Source organism: Tribolium castaneum, chromosome 7 (assembly GCF_031307605.1).
Source record: "Tribolium castaneum strain GA2 chromosome 7, icTriCast1.1, whole genome shotgun sequence".
Classification (NCBI taxonomy): Eukaryota; Metazoa; Arthropoda; class Insecta; order Coleoptera; family Tenebrionidae; genus Tribolium; species Tribolium castaneum.
The window spans coordinates 7,575,028-7,593,083 of NC_087400.1; the positions used below are offsets into that span (position 1 = coordinate 7,575,028).

Here is an 18,056-nt window from a genome sequence, read left to right on the forward strand (position 1 = left end):
GTAGTTTTAATGCAGGCAACAATTTTATTAAAAAATTTTTGCTCAAAACTTTGTTAAGGAAATCATCGTTGGTTATTAGAATAACACTTGAAGACAAAAAATTTCGGTTATTTCTACGTTCATATGTTTAATTTTATTGATATTAATATTTTTAATTAATTAATTTTAATTATAATAAAGGGTAAAAAAACGATTTCTAAAAAAACAGACGTACATAGAAAAAACTAAGTATTTAACAAAAAACGTAAATTTCTGTACGACTATCAGTTTTTGAGATTATTAAAACATAGGTATTTTTAGCAGTACCATCAAATGCCTCAATTCCTTAAAATTACTAATAAATCCAATGTAGGTATTTCTAGATAGGTTTACAAATTTTTAGAAGTTCTGAAATTGCGAAAACAATTATCCACCAAACTTTTCGTAACAAATTTTCATTTGCATTTACCGAGTAACGAGATGGACGTAATTACGCGTAATTGCATTTAATCATACCCGCAGACGCCAAAGTCGTTTTTAATAGGGTGACAGCGAATGGTCTTGTCAATTGGCAAAGTGTTAATTACTCGTTTCATGCGAAAATAATTTAATCGTTGCGGAGCACTAAAACGGTGATGACGTATTTTTTCGGGACTGAATTCTGATAACCGTTAAATTAAATACAGGTGGGTTTTAAGTCGTATTGATTGCTGCCATAGTTAATTATTAAATCTGACAACGTTCTATTAGATTGCGAGTAAATACTAGGTATGACTTGCAATGTTGCATAATGAAGAGTTAAGATTTTTCACATACAACGTGCGATATTATAGCTGTAATTTAGAAATTCTAAAACTTCACTTTGGTTTCATTTTGCGAGACTCATTTTCGCATCGAAAGCAAATTTCGCTACCGAATAATCATAACGGTTGATGCGGCAATACATAGCTGTACATCACGATTTATCATCCACTTGATAATGGCGAGCTTATCCATGAAACATCTGCTTAATTTTATAAAAAATTTCAGTCACAACAAGATATCCTTTTGCAGGACAAATTAGTGATGTGTTTATTTCCTGAGCAACGTTGCGAGTTGACTTGAGGTAGTACTGTGTGCAAACTTCTCCGGTTAATTACAAGCTAATACCGTAATAATAGCTAAATGTTTAAGTACTTCCTACAAAAAAAATTGCGCTTGATAAGCACACAGCGGTTGAAATAATCTTCGGACTCACCGATGCCTTCATAAACCCTTTTCCCTCCCTTTGGGGTCTCGCATTCCTCCCTTATTTGCACTCCACCAGGTCGCACATTTTAATTAACTCCACTCCGCGTTTGAAACGAATTAAAAAGGCAACGTCTTGAGCATAGCACTTAAGCTGTCATGTGAGTTGGTGACCATCTGAGAAGACACTGACACCACTCAACAGTTCTCCAACGACTGCACAAGGATTTAACGGAACGACCTCGACTGAGATTTCCTATGATCCAGTTGGATTTGTTCGCGGATGCTTGAATCGGATTCCTTCGGGAGCAAAAAACGGGAGGAATTGGAAATTCATTGGTGGTCGGATGGACTAACAGTACACATAGTTTGATTAACTGTAGTCGAAAATCTATTCGGATTTTTCAAGAATTGCAAGCTTTTTGTCAATGAAGATGCGGCGGTTTTGCGCTTTCAAACGGTTTTTCAAGAAGCGTGAAATCGTATCAATGGACGAGAAGAATTGGCGGCTGGCGAAGAGGAAGTCAATTGAAAAGAATACAAAAATCGAGATGAAAGAAACACAAAACCAAGCAGAAACTGAGCGTTCAGTTCAGTCAGTAAAATATCCTTAATAATGAAGCGTGGAATTTTTAACTGGAATAAAATTCATAACTTTGATTAAGGCGATTTTGGTGAAAATTCCCGGTCAATTTTTATTTTTCCTTGCCTACTATTTGGTGCATATGGTTTTTGTTTATCTGTCGTAAGAAATGCACAGCCGCCTCTAACTTTTTTTTCAAATGTAATGGTGTGTCAAGTGACACCTCGTATAAATGCCCTTTTCGTAAGCATTACAACTCTCTACTTGTTTTTTGAATTTTTTCAAAGCCTACGTGATAAAAAAATAAAAACCAATTTTATAAGTTGAACATTATTTAAGGCAAAAATTGTTCAAAATGGGCACCGTTCCTCTCTTGGGTAACGATAGTAGCATTAATTTCTAACATTTTGCAACATTTCTAGTGTGATTTGTCTAATTTCAACTCAAAAATTGGTTTTCATTTTTTTATCGCGTAGGCTTTGAAAATATTCAGAAAACAAAGAGTGCGTTGTATTCCTTGCAAAGTGATCTTTCACATGAGGTGACAATTGACATACCGTTACATTTGGAAAAAAAAGGTAGAGGTGGCTGGGCTTTTTTGAAAACAGATAAAGAAAAACAGCATGCACCAAATGATGTGCAAAAAAAATCAAAAATCGACCTGTTTCCAGATTTTTTACAAAAATCGCTTAAAATTTTATTTTAGTCAATAATTCCATACTGCTTTAATTTTTTTATCACTTGAGTGTTGAACATTTTTAGAAAACAATTACTCTTTCATATGAGGTGTCACACGACATACCGTTACATTTGAAAAAAAAGTTGAAGGTGGCTGTGCAGTTTTGACAGCAGATAAACAAAAACCATATTTACCAAATGATGGACAAGAAAAAACAAAAAGCAACCAATTTTTATAAAAATTGCCTATGTTTAAGTTATGAATTTTATTCCAGTAAAAAATTTCACCCTGTATAATATTAAAAATACGTAAATAAGATTATACATTCAGTTATATATAAATAAATAAATATTTCTCGTTATTCCTTCTAAATCTCTAGTGTTAAATTAAGCCAGGTCACGTCAGATCACAAAAAAAAACTCATTTGATTTAAGTTAAAACAAAAAAAATGTCGTTAAAGCCCCAAAAGCATCAAAATGAAATCTGAATCTGAGACTAAATTTCCGAAAATTTCCTTCCTTGAAACCTGGAACTCTAGAAACGTAGAATTAAAAACAAAAAATTCTGGAACCGTTTATTGTTAGGAAATTATAAAAACATTTAGCAATAAAAAATTTAAATTTAGAATTTTAAAGCCTCAAGTGATAGAATTTGTGTAGATTTTTTAGCTCTAGAATTGAACTTGAATTTTTGGAAATTTGAATCTGATATTAGGTCTTAAACCTAGAATCTAAAATCGAATATTTTTTGTAAATGTTTGTAAACACTTTTGTTTTTGTAGATTGTAGAAAAAAATATACAGGGTGGCCCAGCCCAGCTCCCGTCTTCTGTAGCTCAGTTACTATTAAAGTTAGAGTTTTGATATTCTGTAGATGGTATTTATACTCTAGGACACGTTTCAAAAAAAAATTGACTATACAGAATGTCCCAAAAAAGTATGTCGTTATATAATAATTTTTTTAAGACATGCTACTATTTTTTGTGCTCAGTATGATATCTTTTTAGCTTTATACATGTCTCTAAAGACTTGTTGAAATTGGTTCAGGGATTACTGATAAAAAATTAAAAACCAAAAAACATCTATTTTACACCTTCAGTTTTAAAAATTACTAGAAAATAGAAACAGTATTTTATACGCCATTATTACTAGGTACGTGTTGAACTAGGTCTATCAAACATCAAATAAGCTTGATTGATTTAAATTACTACAGGGTGTTTACAATTAATTTCCAAACTTTTAAAACTTTAGAGCTTTTTATTTTGCTTATTTTAAATGGCAATCCTTTTTTAATTTTATGTCAATCGATGCAGAATTAAAAAACAATGTTTTGGTATCACAACCCTGTTGCAAATCCTAACACATTTAGAATTATTGCAAAAAAAAATTTCTGACAATAACAAAATAAATGACTAATGATTAAAAGTTGAACATGGTTAACGTTTTTGGAAATAACTCCGAAACTGTTAGGATTTGCAATATAGTTGTAATAACAAAAAATGTTGCTTTTTTAATTCCACATCGAATGATATAAAAATAAACAGAGCTGGAGCCATCTTTGACATTTATTCATTAAAGTTGTTAATAAAATAGCAGACAAAATCAAGTTTTTTGTAAATAACTCCGAAAGTGTTATAGTAATAACATCGTCAACACTGTAAAACCAATTGTTTTGTTTTAATTTTTTTTAATAGTAATCCCTACAACGATTTGAAAAAAACTTTAGAGACATGTAAGAAGCTAAAAAGGTATCATAATGATCAAAAAAATAATAGCATGCCATTCAAAAAATTGACTATTATGACGTCATACCATTTTTGAGACACTATATAATCAAAAAAAAATTCCGAAAATGTATTCTAGAGTATAAATAAGAATTACAAAATATTAAAACTCCAAGTTTAATAATAACTGAGCTACAGAAGACAAGAGCTGGGCCGGACCACCCTATATAAATAAAAAAAATATCACCTAAAACATCTATTTAACCTAAATGAGCGATAAATGGCATATTAGTTTCTAAAAACAACAGCTGTATTTGCAGATTTTAAGACAAATAATATTAACAATGTAGTAAATTAGCCCATATTTGCATTTACAACACTTGTAAGAGTTATCTTAACCCATAACACCATTTTTACATTTACACACTTTCGCTGATGATTTACAAAAGATTTATTTCACTGTCGTGCCCTCTGAGGCCATTTGGCGCCCTTTGCTCTCGAAAATCACACCGATTTTGAATACAATTCTCAAAATAGCGCCTTAGGCTTTGCTGAATAACAGTGAATTAAGATTTGATGCCCCGATGCCCCCAGAAAGTAGGTCATCTTTTTGAAAATGCTCCCTAAACAGGGCAACGTTACACGCGCTCATCTGAGCATTAAATGGCCGTTTATAATGCTCGTATGGGGCAATTAAATCGATTTCATGGGTTTCTTCATACCATGTAATATAAATTTACGGCCCATTTAGCAAGTGCTCGCTATAAATCGCGAGTCCTTGGGTTAAATCGGGGAAAAATCACTTTGGATGGGTCACGTGCCCCGGAGGTATGCCTGAATTGTTGGTTATACCGAGAGTTTTTTCCTGGATTTGACATACAAGTGGACGATTGAAATAAATTCTAAGAGAATTAACGCATGAATAAATGCGGACATTTTAATGGTTTATGAGATATGGGTAATGGCGTAATTGGCCCAAATCGTTTGTGGGTTAGGTTTGGTTTACATGTGGTCGCTTTTCGATTAGCAATAAAGTCGAAAATTTAAGCGTGAGATAGCAGCAAATTAAATTCCACAACTGGATTTGGTGGCGATCGAATTCACATCAGACTGAATTGTTGGCTTCATTAGGACACACTGAGACGAAATTCCAAATTAAGAAATTTTTTCTTGACTTCCAAATGTCCAGTTATTCAGAAATTGCCAAGATTCCGCGTAGCACTTTTTTACGATGGGTTCGTCTGTTTCATAATTACCAACAATTATGGGATGAACGAGACTCACACTACTACGAGTGAATTCTTCAATGTCATTACGGAGAAGAGTGCGAGCATCTGGTGCTTCCAGGGAACAAGTTAAGTGGAAAAAAATTTAAAAAATGTTTTTTTAGATAAAAGATTTTATTTAAAAGATGCACTAAAAAGTAAAAAATAATGTTTTTTCATCAGAGGAGAATATCTTCTTCTCTGATAAAAAAACATTATTTTTTACTTTTTAGTGCATCTTTTAAATAAAAGCCTTTTCTAAAAAAACATTTTTTGGGGGTATTTAACCACATAGGATTGCATTGTTATGCAGATTAAGTAATTATGCAAAATTTCAATTCATTGGTACAATGAGATCCCTTTCAAATTTGGCTCCAAAAATATGAAACAGACAGACAGACAACAAAGCAAGTTAAATAAAAGCTTTTAAAAACGAGAAGACAATTTTAACTAAACACTTAACTTTTAGAAATCATTTACGTTTTAGATAGTAGGTGTACTACAGACAATAAATATTTTGTGGAGGCCGTAGATTGAAGTATTTAAAAAAAATCCAAAAAAACGTAATCAGAAGTCTTGTTTTTAATTTTTGTTTCTTTTTCGCTTCACATGTGGTAAAATCTTTAACAACTGGGTTAACGACTATGTTTAGAGAACTCACAACAGTGTTTTCTGTTTAGACTGTTTCATTATTTCCATTAAAACCTCATTTATTGACAAGAAATGCAATTTTTTTTGACAGTAATTAATAATTTAAATTTTATTACTAGTCTTCGAAATTATTTTTTTTTTGCAAGTTCTATACAGTGCGTCTTAGAAAAGATGTTCCTTAAATGTGATCAGAGTAGGTATACTTTTTTTAGTTTAATTTAATTCTAATTTATTTCCTTATTTAAAAGTACAAGAATTACGAAAGCTTTTTTTAGTCTGATATTTGGTCTGATAATCCATGTAAAAGGATACTTTAATTAAATAGATGTTTTAGGTCTCTATTTTTATTTAGTCATGTTTTTCTACATTCCTGTCTTTTTTTTTGTTTTATTGTTTACAAATTATTACTTTACTTTTGCTTCGAGCAAAAAAACTAAAATTTTGAACAACAAAATTCTTCAAAAATTGACCCAAAAAAGAATATTTCTGAACAATTTTTTATTTTTTTATTTATTTCTATTTTTTTCACGTATTAAGTAGAAGTCGACTATTTCTAAAACTACAGGGTATTCTAAGTTTTTCTGTTGTAAATTTTTCGGAAAATATTCATAGGCGACTTTGCAGTGATTTTTCAAAATTTGCTCTTTTTTATAACGGAATTATAAAAAAAATAAAAAAATTGTAGACCGATTACGCACCCCTAGGTCATCTTGTATATAATAAAAAAAATTTTTTTGCTTTTTGTCTCTATGCTCTATTTGTCCATCTACGATAAAGCATAGGCAATACAAATAAAGAGTTGAAAAAAAACAGACATAAACGAAAACAAAACATTGAAAAACTGTCTTTAACCTATGCTCCTCTATTTCGAGAATATAAAATAAAAATAAAAAGTAAAAAAAAAATAGAAGAAGCAGAAAAAATAACCTATCGAAAAAAACAAAAAAGATAAAAAACGAAAAAAATAGAAAGTATAGAGTAAATTTAAATTCATATTTTGGTTCGTTGTTTTCTATTCTCTGTCTTCTGCATTTTTCTATATTCTTTTGTAGTTATGTAGTTATGTAGTTTTTGAAACTCTGAACCGAATCAAAAATTTCGTCAAAATTACTTGTCCTATCATCTACAACTTTGAACGTAGGAACTTTCTTACGTACTTATTCTCGATTTCAATTATCCCGCAAAATTCTAAGTTTAAACAACTTAATTATATCAAACAATGTAAAACTAGTTCACAGTATATAAATTGAAACCAAGTTAAGCCAATATTTAAAAAAAAGTTTTTTATCAATTTTGTCTAAACAAATTTTCAAGTGTTGCAGATTGTATATAAAACAATTCTCTAATTTCTTTCATCAAACAAAACCAAAAATGCACGAAAAAACACAGATAATTGCTAAACAAGCAACAAAAAATGGTCTGAAACACTGAAGTTTTACTGAAATATTTGACACCATGGCTTGGATTGCGGTAGCTTTGAAAAATTTTCCAAAAAATACAACTTTTTAATGTTGGTTTAGGTAGTTTCAACCATTCACAGTAACGTAGTTGTCTTTTCATTTTTTCACAGAATTAATTAAAAAACCTCTCTCTTTCAATAACTAATTTAAATAAAATTAGCATCAAAGCTCGCACTCAAAAAATCCATAAATTTTTTCCGAACTAATTCCTCGAGATAAGCTTTACCGGAAATTGTCCAATAAATAATTTTTGATCACCCAATTAGTCAAAAATTCGTCGCTTTTAATTACGCAGCTGATAGATAATAAATGTTCCGTTAATCCGAAAAATTCGATAATTCCGTTTTAATTAAATCTATTGGATATTATTTGTTTGCTAGTCCTGTCACGAGATAAATAGCAAATGTGGGTTTCAGACATCAGGCGTGGTAAATAGAGTGTGAGTATGTCTGGTTACGACAAGTGGATAATCGTGACTTATTTTATCGCGAACGCCGATTGAATTATACCAAAATTTACTGCTTATTTGTTGCGCTCTTATATGGCTGACATAGGAAAGGCAAGATTTAGAGAAGCGAGAAGATCAGGAGCATCGCCGGCGGAACTGTAAATTAATGGAATTCCAGATCTGTCATGCGTTTTTGAAAATTTTTCAAATTTTGTAAAGTTTAAAGGTAGATAGAGAATGGCAAAAGAAACCGATTAAGTATTTATGTAAATCAAAAATGCATAGTTTTCCCAAAAAATCGTTCTGAAATTAAAGTCCCAAATTTTGAGAACCGCTGAACTAGAAATATAAAAATTTGCGTAAATTTAAATATTATCGACAAAATAGCAGAGGTAAATTACCTTCTTGGTCCACAACGTTATTCTTCTATTTCAATTTATTTTGTTATTAAATTTTCTTATTTATTTTCATTATTTTTTGTTTTTTTATATGTTCTTTTCTTTTATGTTCAATTTTTTAGATACAGAAATAATATGATATAATATTAATTAAAAATATAAATTATTAATCATTATAAAAATAATATAATATAATATTTTTTAGAAAAAAATAAAGACAAAAAAGCAATAAACACACAAAAAATTATTAACGATTTCATCAAACGATCTTTAAATTTTGAATCATTGACGAACTTCACTTGTGATGTGACTCGAAATTGACTTATTTAGCCGAGAAATCAACGAAACTTTGTAATTTTATTGCAAAAATTTACCCCAAAAAACCTGGAAGTGGTTGGCATCCTGATTCTTGATGATATTTTATGTTTTTAGAATTATTTTTAGAAGAAAACATGACAATTTCTTAAATAAATTTGTTTCAACGTAAACAAAAAAAAGCAAAAAAAATTTAATAGATAGAGAATGGCAAGACAAATCGATTAAGTAAAATTTATGTAAATCAAAAATGCATAGTTTTCCCAAAAAATAGTTTTGAAATTAAAGTCCCAAATTTTGAGAACCGCTGAACTAGAAATATAAAAATTTGCGTAAATTTTAATATTATCGACAAAATAGCAGAGGTAAATTACCTTCTTGGTCCACAACGTTTTTCTTCTATTTCAATTTATTTTGTTATTAAATTTTCTTATTTATTTTCATTATTTTTTGTTTTTTTATATGTTCTTTTCTTTTATGTTCATTTTTTTAGATACAGAAATAATATGATATAATATTAATTAAGAATATAAATTATTAATCATTATAAAAATAATATAATATAATATTTTTTTAGAAAAAAATAAAAACAAAAAAGCAATAAACACACAAGAAATTGTTATCGATTTCATCAAACGATCTTTAAATTTTGAATCATTGACGAACTTCACTTGTGATGTGACTCGAAATTGACTTATTTAGCCGAGAAATCAACGAAACTTTGTAATTTTATTGCAAAAATTTACCCCAAAAAACCTGGAAGTGGTTGGCATCCTGATTCTTGATGATATTTTATGTTTTTAGAATTATTTTTAGAAGAAAACATGACAATTTCTTAAATAAATTTGTTTCAACGTAAACAAAAAAAAGCAAAAAAAATTTAATAGATAGAGAATGGCAAGACAAATCGATTAAGTAAAATTTATGTAAATCAAAAATGCATAGTTTTCCCAAAAAATAGTTTTGAAATTAAAGTCCCAAATTTTGAGAACCGCTGAACTAGAAATATAAAAATTTGCGTAAATTTTAATATTATCGACAAAATAGCAGAGGTAAATTACCTTCTTGGTCCACAACGTTTTTCTTCTATTTCAATTTATTTTGTTATTAAATTTTCTTATTTATTTTCATTATTTTTTGTTTTTTTATATGTTCTTTTCTTTTATGTTCATTTTTTTAGATACAGAAATAATATGATATAATATTAATTAAGAATATAAATTATTAATCATTATAAAAATAATATAATATAATATTTTTTTAGAAAAAAATAAAGACAAAAAAGCAATAAATACACAAGAAATTGTTTTCGATTTCATCAAACGATCTTTAAATTTTGAATTATTGACGAATTTCACTTGTGATGTGACTCGAAATTGACTTATTTAGTCGAGAAATCAACGAAACTTTGTAATTTTATTGCAAAAATTTACCACAAAAAACCTAGAAGTTGTTGGCATCCTGATTCTAGACGATATTTTATATTTTTAGAATTATTTTTAGAAGAAAACATGACATCATTTCTTAAATAAATTTGTTTCATCGTAAACAAAAAAAAAGCAAAATCGATTAAGTAAAATCTATGTAAATCAAAAATGCATAGTTTTCCCAAAAAATTGTTCTGAAATTAAAGTCCCAAATTTTGAGAACCGCTGAACTAGAATTATAAAAATTTGCGTAAATTTTAATATTATCGACAAAATAGCAGAGGTAAATTACTTTCTTGGTCCACAACGTTATTCTTCTATTTCAATTTGTTTTGTTATTAAATTTTACGAAAAAAAAACAAAATTTTTGTTTGCCAACACCAAATGCAATAATACAAATGAACATGCTAGCCACTATTTTGAAAAATTCTCAAAACGCCCACACGCCACCATCTCCATTTTGTTTAATGAAAAATTAACTGCTAATAAACAACGATAAACCACACAGTGGCTCTCAACAGGTGGATTAAAAATTTCTGAAGAAAGTACGCATTTTTTGGAAAAATGATATAAGAGTTTTTATTTCGTCTGATCACAAACGAAATATTGCTAAAGCATTCCCTAACACCCTGTAGAATTTCTAGCCACAAACCCTCGCCTAATTAGTAATTATGGTGCAAGTTGTAATTAGCAGAGTGAATTGGAGCTGCACACCAAACACCGTAACACAGCCTGTCCAAACAGCGAACGAAATAAATGTAATATCAATGTTATCACCTTGTTATTAGGTCGGCCGAGCTGTTGCATCAGTTAATTGTCGAATTTAATTAAGCTTAATTACGGTTGTGGGAACAATCGATTGGAAAGCTCGCACTTGTTGACATTCGATGAAAGTAATTGATATTCTCACTGGATTGACCTTGACATTAGGTTTACTTTCACACAATGATTAATTATGTATGGACGAGTCGTGTGTCGAACACAATCCAGGAATGCCAAATAATTCGGTCAAAATCGCGTGCTAATAATTTGCGTTACTCAACTTTTTGCGATTATTTCCGGTAGAGTAACAGGCAGGTGCTAATGTGACACGAATTCCTCACATTTAGACGACAATTAGGTAAAGGCACAAGAGAGTGCATTGTATTCAATTTGGACGAAAGTAAACTTCGTTTTCGTTTATTTGAAACAAAGTGTAACGACCAGAATATTTTCGGATAACGGTCGAAATTGCAACATTGTTCTAAAAAAGGAAATTGGATGAATTAGAAAGAAATGCGATAAGTAGACTCGGATCCAACCACATGATTATTTGCGGTTTGGGCGAAGAAAAAACAGAAAATAACGTTTACTTAGGATCGAGGAATCGATGTTGCGTTGGACCCATTTTAATATATCTTACAGTACAGTTGGCCACAAAAGTAGTGTTGAGATGGAAATTTATAACCAAAGCGACTGTACATTTTAATAATCTAATTTTTTGTTAAACCGTTACGTTGACATTAATTTTCAGGAATTTTCGGTACTCAACTTAATCTTAAAAATATCAAACTAATACAAAATTTATCCTTACCAAATCTCGACAAAAATTGTGATTTAGAGCAATGATAGAAGAAAGAGAGAATAGAAAAGAAAAAATACACTGTTACTAACATTGTTCTCTATTTTCTGTTCGCTATACTTTGTGTTATTATCTCTTCTTTAAATCTATTATTTCCTTTGTTTTTTGTTTTTTTATCATGTGATCTTTTTTGTTATTTTATCATGTGTCTTTTTTTGTCTGCTCTCTTTTCTTTTAGTCTTTAGTATACTGTTCTCAATTTTCTGTTTCCTATTCTTTGTTTCTTAATTTCTTATTTATTTTCATTATTTTCTTTGTACTTTGTTTTTTTGATATGTTCTTTTCTTCTCTACACTGCTTCCTCTTATGTTCAATTTTTTAGATACAGAAATAATATAATACAATGTTAATTAAATATATAAAATTATTAATCATTATAAAAATAATATAACATAATATTTAAATAAAAGAATAAAGACAAAAAAGCAGTAAACACAAAAGAAATTGTTTTCTTTTTCATCAAATTTAAATTTTGAATCATTGACAAACTTCACGTGTGATGTGACTCGAAATTGACTTATTTAGTCGAGAAATCAACGAAACTTTGTAATTTTATTGTAAAAATTTATCCCAAAAAACCTAGAAGTGGTTGGCATCCTGATTCTTGACGATATTTTATAATTTGAGAATTATTTTTAGTAGTAATTATGACATAATTTCTTAAATAAATTTGTTTCAACGTAAACAAGAAAAAAGCAAAAAAAACTTAATAAATAAAAGTGAATAAGAAATTCCTGTATTTTCTTCCTTTTCCCTATTTCTTGTTAGTTATTCTTTGTTTTTATCATATTTTTGACCTTCTTTATCTTTATTATTTTCTTCGTTGTATGGCTTTTTTAAATTTATTATTTTTTCTGTTCTCGTCTCTACTATGATTTAAACTGTTCTCTATTCTTTGTTTGCTATTCTTGGTGTTATTATCTCTTCTTTAACTCTATTATTTCCTTTGTTTTTAGTTTTTTTACGATGTTGTCTTTTTTTGTCTGTTCTCTTTTCTTCTAGTCTTTAGTGTACTGTTTTCAATTTTCTGTTTCCTATTCTTTGTTTCTTAATTTCTTATTTATTTTTATTGTTTTCGTTTTTTTTTGGTTTTTGATTATGTTCTTTTCTTCTCTACACTGCTTCCTCTTATGTTAATTTTTTTAGTACAGAAATAATATAATATAATATAATATTTTTTAGAAACAGAAGAAAGGCAAAAAAGCAGCAAACATACAAGAAACGGATACTATTTCATCAAACGATCTTTCAAATTTTGAATCATTGACAAACTTCATTTGTAATGTGACTCGAAATTGACTTATTTAGTCGAAAAATCAACGAATCTGTGTAATTTGATCCACAAAATTTACACCAACAAATTTAGAAGTGGTTGGCATCCTGATTCTTGACGATTTTTTTATATCTTTAGAATTATTTTTAGAAGAAAACATGTTATAATTTGTTAAATAAATTTGTTTTAACGTAAACAGGAAAAAAAAAGCAAAAAAAATTTAATAAATAAAAATGAATAAAAAAGTCCTTTATTTTCTCTCTTTTCACTCTTCTCTATTTTTGAAAAAGAAAAGAAAAAATACACTGTTAATAACACTGTTCTCTATTTTTTGTTCGCAATTCTCTCTTCTTTAACTCTATTATTTTCTTTGTTTTTAGTTTTTTTTTACGATGTTGTCTTTTTTTGTCTGTTCTCTTTTCTTCTAGTCTTTAGTATACCGTTTTCAATTTTCTGTTTCCTATTCTTTGTTTCTTAATTACTTATTTATTTTTATTATTTTTTTTTTTTAATTTTTTAATGTGTTCTTTTCTTCTCTACACTGCTTCCTCTTAAGTTCAATTTTTTAGATACAGAAATAATATAATATAATATAATAATTTTTAGAAACAGACAAAAAAAACAGTAATTATACAAGAAATTGTTTCCATTTCATCGATCTTTTAAATTTTGAATCTTTGGCGAACTTCCCTTGTGATGTAACTCGAAATTGACTAATTGTTGAGTCGAGAAATCAACGAAACTTGGTAATTTTATCCAAAAAATTTATACCAAAAAAATCTAGAAGTGGTTGTGATGTTTGACGTGTTTTTTTATATCTTTAGAATAATTTTTAGAGAAAAATATGACATAATTTGTTAAATAAATTTGTTTCAACGTAAACAGAAAAAAAGCAAAAAAAAATTTAATAAATAAAAATGAATAAGAAATTCCTGTATTCTCTCTCCTTTCTCTGTTCCCTATTTTTTGTTTGCTATTCTTTGTTTTATCATATTTTCGATCTTCTTTATCTTTATTATTTGCTTTATTCTATGGCTTTTTTAAATGTATTATTTTTTCTGTTTTCTTTTCTTCTATGATTTAAACTGTTCTCAATTTTTTGTTTGCTATTATTAAATGTCAAACCTGGAAAAATAATAATTGTAGTAAAAAATTAAGAAACAATTAAACGAAAACACTTTAAATTCTCTCTGTTCGACGAAGAATGTACAAATTAATTGCAAAAATCTAAAAATCAGGGTGTGGTACTTGTTGAGACCTCCTGTATGTCGAGAATATGATCCGATTTAAAAACAATAAGAGAAAGCTTCCGAAACAATGGCTTGTAACAGAGATGATTTTTTTCAAGATTAGAATCGAAATTACATGTGATATTCAAATTAGTTCTAGATTAATTTTGGATCGATTTGTGGCGTTTTTTTCTCTAAGTCGTGACTTACTCGTCCCACTTATGTGGCCAGACAGGTGGAAAATTATTTCGATAATTAATTAACATTTGAAATAAAATCGACTTTTGACATATTAAAACCGTTTTTGCGACAGTTAATTATAATTCTTCTGGAATCACTCGCTTGTGAAATACCTCATTTGATTTACAAAATTATGCGAGATACGATCGGTTGAAGTAGAATAGCGTAAATATTTTCAGTTTCTTACAGTTAAATGCTTTGAATTAATTCCGATATTATTAAAATCTCAATCTTTATCGAGCATAAAATTGATTCTCAAAAATGTATTAACACGAAAATTCGGATTTCGATTAATTAACTCGTCAAACAGAGCCCTCTTATCTAATTAACTTAATTAGCACTAATTGAGTGGCCAGGTTGGTTCAGGTGATTTCCCGAAACCGAGGCCATTTCTCGCGCTTATCTCCCGCACACATCTTGCGAATAACTCAGAAATTACAGAAACCTACACATGATTAAACAAGCCTATAAATCAGGTGTACCTCACGTGAAAAAATCATTTGTCAGGAATAAATGCGCATACATTCCATATAATTACTAGCATCCGATAAACTATTAGCAAATTCTTACACACTATCCATAATTAATGCGCCAACTCCCCATTCAATTACCAGAATAAGCCGACAATTACCCGGTCGTGATAGCAACTATCGCATTAAAAAGAAATTTAGAAAAGTTTCTGATTTGTAAAATATATAATTCTTTTGTGTTTGGATTGAGTGAAAGTGAAATGACGTGACATTGTTGCGACAATTTTTATTAAAATGTTCATGCAATACTGTTAACGTGACGATTGTTTAGAGCTGGAAAAGTGGAACCGATTTGAGTTTCGTAACAGGGATTGCATCTTCATTTTACCATTATTATTTTTATGGAAAAAATCATAATTGACAATTAATTAACATCAAAACCAGAACAACAAAACTAAGCTGATAAAATGTCTCTTGACCTGAAATAGTCTTCGAGAAATCATTTGTGTAAATTATAAAACCACGTGTCTAAAGTATGAATTTTGCGAAAAGTGTTCATTACATTAAAAAAAATTGAAAACACCGCATGTCGTAAAATCACCAAAATTGAAATGAAAATTGTATTACTTTTAGTCTTTTTCGAGCTTTAAGCACATTTTTTAAAAGCAAAGCAAAACATTTTTCATTTTGCTAACACTCGCTGAAAAATCAAAAACTTTTATACAAACAGGTGTTATTTTAACTTCCTGCGATTTTATTTAATTTGATTCACTTGCTTTTTTTGGTATTTTTTTTTAATATTATTACCAAACTAGGGAGAAAATGATGTAAATTTTCAATTTTTTGAATACATAAACACGTTCACAGAATCACAAAATAAATAGAAACTGTTAGAATCTTGCAATTTAGTTCGTTTTTAAACAAAAATTTGTCACAATAAGCTGAACACATTATTTGCTTGAAAATAATGTCGTTTTTGAGTTACAATTTTAAGTTTAAATATGTTGCAAAATTTTTGGACTTGAAATCGTCTAAAACACATTTTTGATATCAAAGCAAAAATTTTCCTGTTAATTTTACTAAAACTCTCTGGAAAATCATGAAATTTTATACAAATAGATGTTATTTTAATTTACTTTGTGCGATTTAGTGAATTTTTTGAAAAAAAAAACTATGCTGTATTTAATTTGTTTCAATTGTTTTAGCTCGTTTTAAAACACAATTTTTTTTGTAATTGTACTAAGTTGGACAAAACATTGTGTAAATTCTACATTTTTCGACTACTTAAAAATGTTTTTGAAATAAAAACTAACGTTTTTTTTAGAAAAATTTCGCGAAAAATGGATGAAAATTAGATTATTTCAACAAGCTTTTAAGATAACGATATTCATTTTTTTCATCTTTTTACAACAATACAGGGTGTATCAGAAATACGTGTGGTAATTTTACCACGTAAAAAAACTCATCAAATAAAACAACTTTTCTATATAACGTTTTGCGAAATTCTTATTTGTCTTATAGAAAAAATGTTTTATTTGTTGAGATCTGTTACTTGTTAAAATTAAGACATGTATTTCTGATGCACCTTGTACATTTTGCCCAAAAGTAATTTCTTGAGCACTTATGTTCGTTTTAATGCTAAAATCACAATTTTTTTTAACCAAAATAAACTAAAAATTGTTTTTTTTTGTGCACATTTTTCAGCAATTATTTCGTAAAATTTTGTTATAAACAGAATTATGGAAAAATGGGTGTATTTTAGTAGTTTTTCTCGCATCGTTTTAAGTTAAAAGATTTTTTAAATTCACCTAAAAGTTGATGAAAGTTTACCTGGTATGATCGAAATTCATGTTATCCTATCTTTTTTTAGGTTGAATCTAAACTATTTCACATAAACTTGACAAAAATTACTTAAGAATCACAAAATAAATGAAAACTGTTGATTTAGTAAGTTTTTGAAAAAAAATGTTTTCAAAGTAGGACGAAAAATGATGTTCTGTTTTTGATTTAAAATTTTTAAGTTAAAACAAAAAACAAACCAAAAACTAAAAAATTTTGCCAAAATAATTTTTAATTTTTACTTTTTTAAATGGTTAACATACGAAATTTTTTCTCTAGAAACATGTCGCTAGAACTGGCTAAAAAATCACCAAATTTGATTAAAATTGATATTAATTTTATCTTATTTCGGTTAATTTAGATCGTCTTTGAACCTAAAACTAATTCATTTTTTAAGAATTTGTCAAAACACATTTCAAAAACACAAAAACTAAATGCAACTGGTGTCACTTTGCCTGAAAAATTTCGTCAAAAATAAATTAAAAAATAACAAACACTGATAGAAAAAAGTTATTCCATTCTTTCCAAGCTTTTAAACACGTTTTTGAGTTTTTTACATAAACAAAACAAGCTAAAAAGTCCTTCAGCACATTTTTATTTTTATTATTATATAAATTATATTATATTATTTTGTATTTTTATTATTTTATTTATTTTATTAATGCATTTTCAAGTCCTGATCTTCTCTCAAAGTGACGAAACGTCTCAACGATCCTAAAATGTCAGTAAAGTTGAAATAACAAAACTTAAGTACTTCCTAAATAAAATAAATTAACGTTTTTTACAGTTCTGTTCTAATTTTTTTTTTGGATTTGAAGACAAAACGAATTTAAATTCTTTTTTTAATACTTGACCGTTAACATTTAGAAGAAATGTTAATTTTCGACGAAATTAATTAGCGTCAAATCCCTGAATTTATTTAAATGTCAAACGTTTTAACGTTTCAGCAATTTTGTATTTCGCTAGTAATAAAATGAGAATAGAGCAATAAATCGTCGCAAATGGATACTAACTGTCACCTGGTGTCAAAATAAAAAATTGATCAACTTGGCCGAAACCCGAAGCGGCTTACAAACACCTGAAATGATAAATCATCAAAACACCACAAGTGTGTAAACTAGTTCAAATATTTTAATAAAGCAAAATTTATAGGAAGAAGGAAAATAATCGGAATGACTTCCTCTATAAATAACGAACAGAATAGAAACTTGAAAAAATTAGGTCGCTGAA

The 18,056-nt window shown here is 28.4% G+C and overlaps 1 protein-coding gene across 2 annotated transcripts in view; it reads right to left on the reverse strand.

The window, feature by feature from the left end:
* Positions 1-18,056, reverse strand: part of Sb (Stubble) — a 66,140-nt gene that overhangs the window by 37,528 nt on the left and 10,556 nt on the right. The window contains exon 1 of one of the 2 annotated variants that reach the window (XM_064357946.1): positions 1,217-1,453. The exons of the other annotated variant lie outside the window; for it this stretch is intronic. The gene's annotated coding sequence lies outside the window, so the exon portion shown is untranslated. Of the gene's footprint in view, positions 1-1,216; positions 1,454-18,056 lie in introns of those variants that run through there. 2 annotated transcript variants of the gene reach the window in all.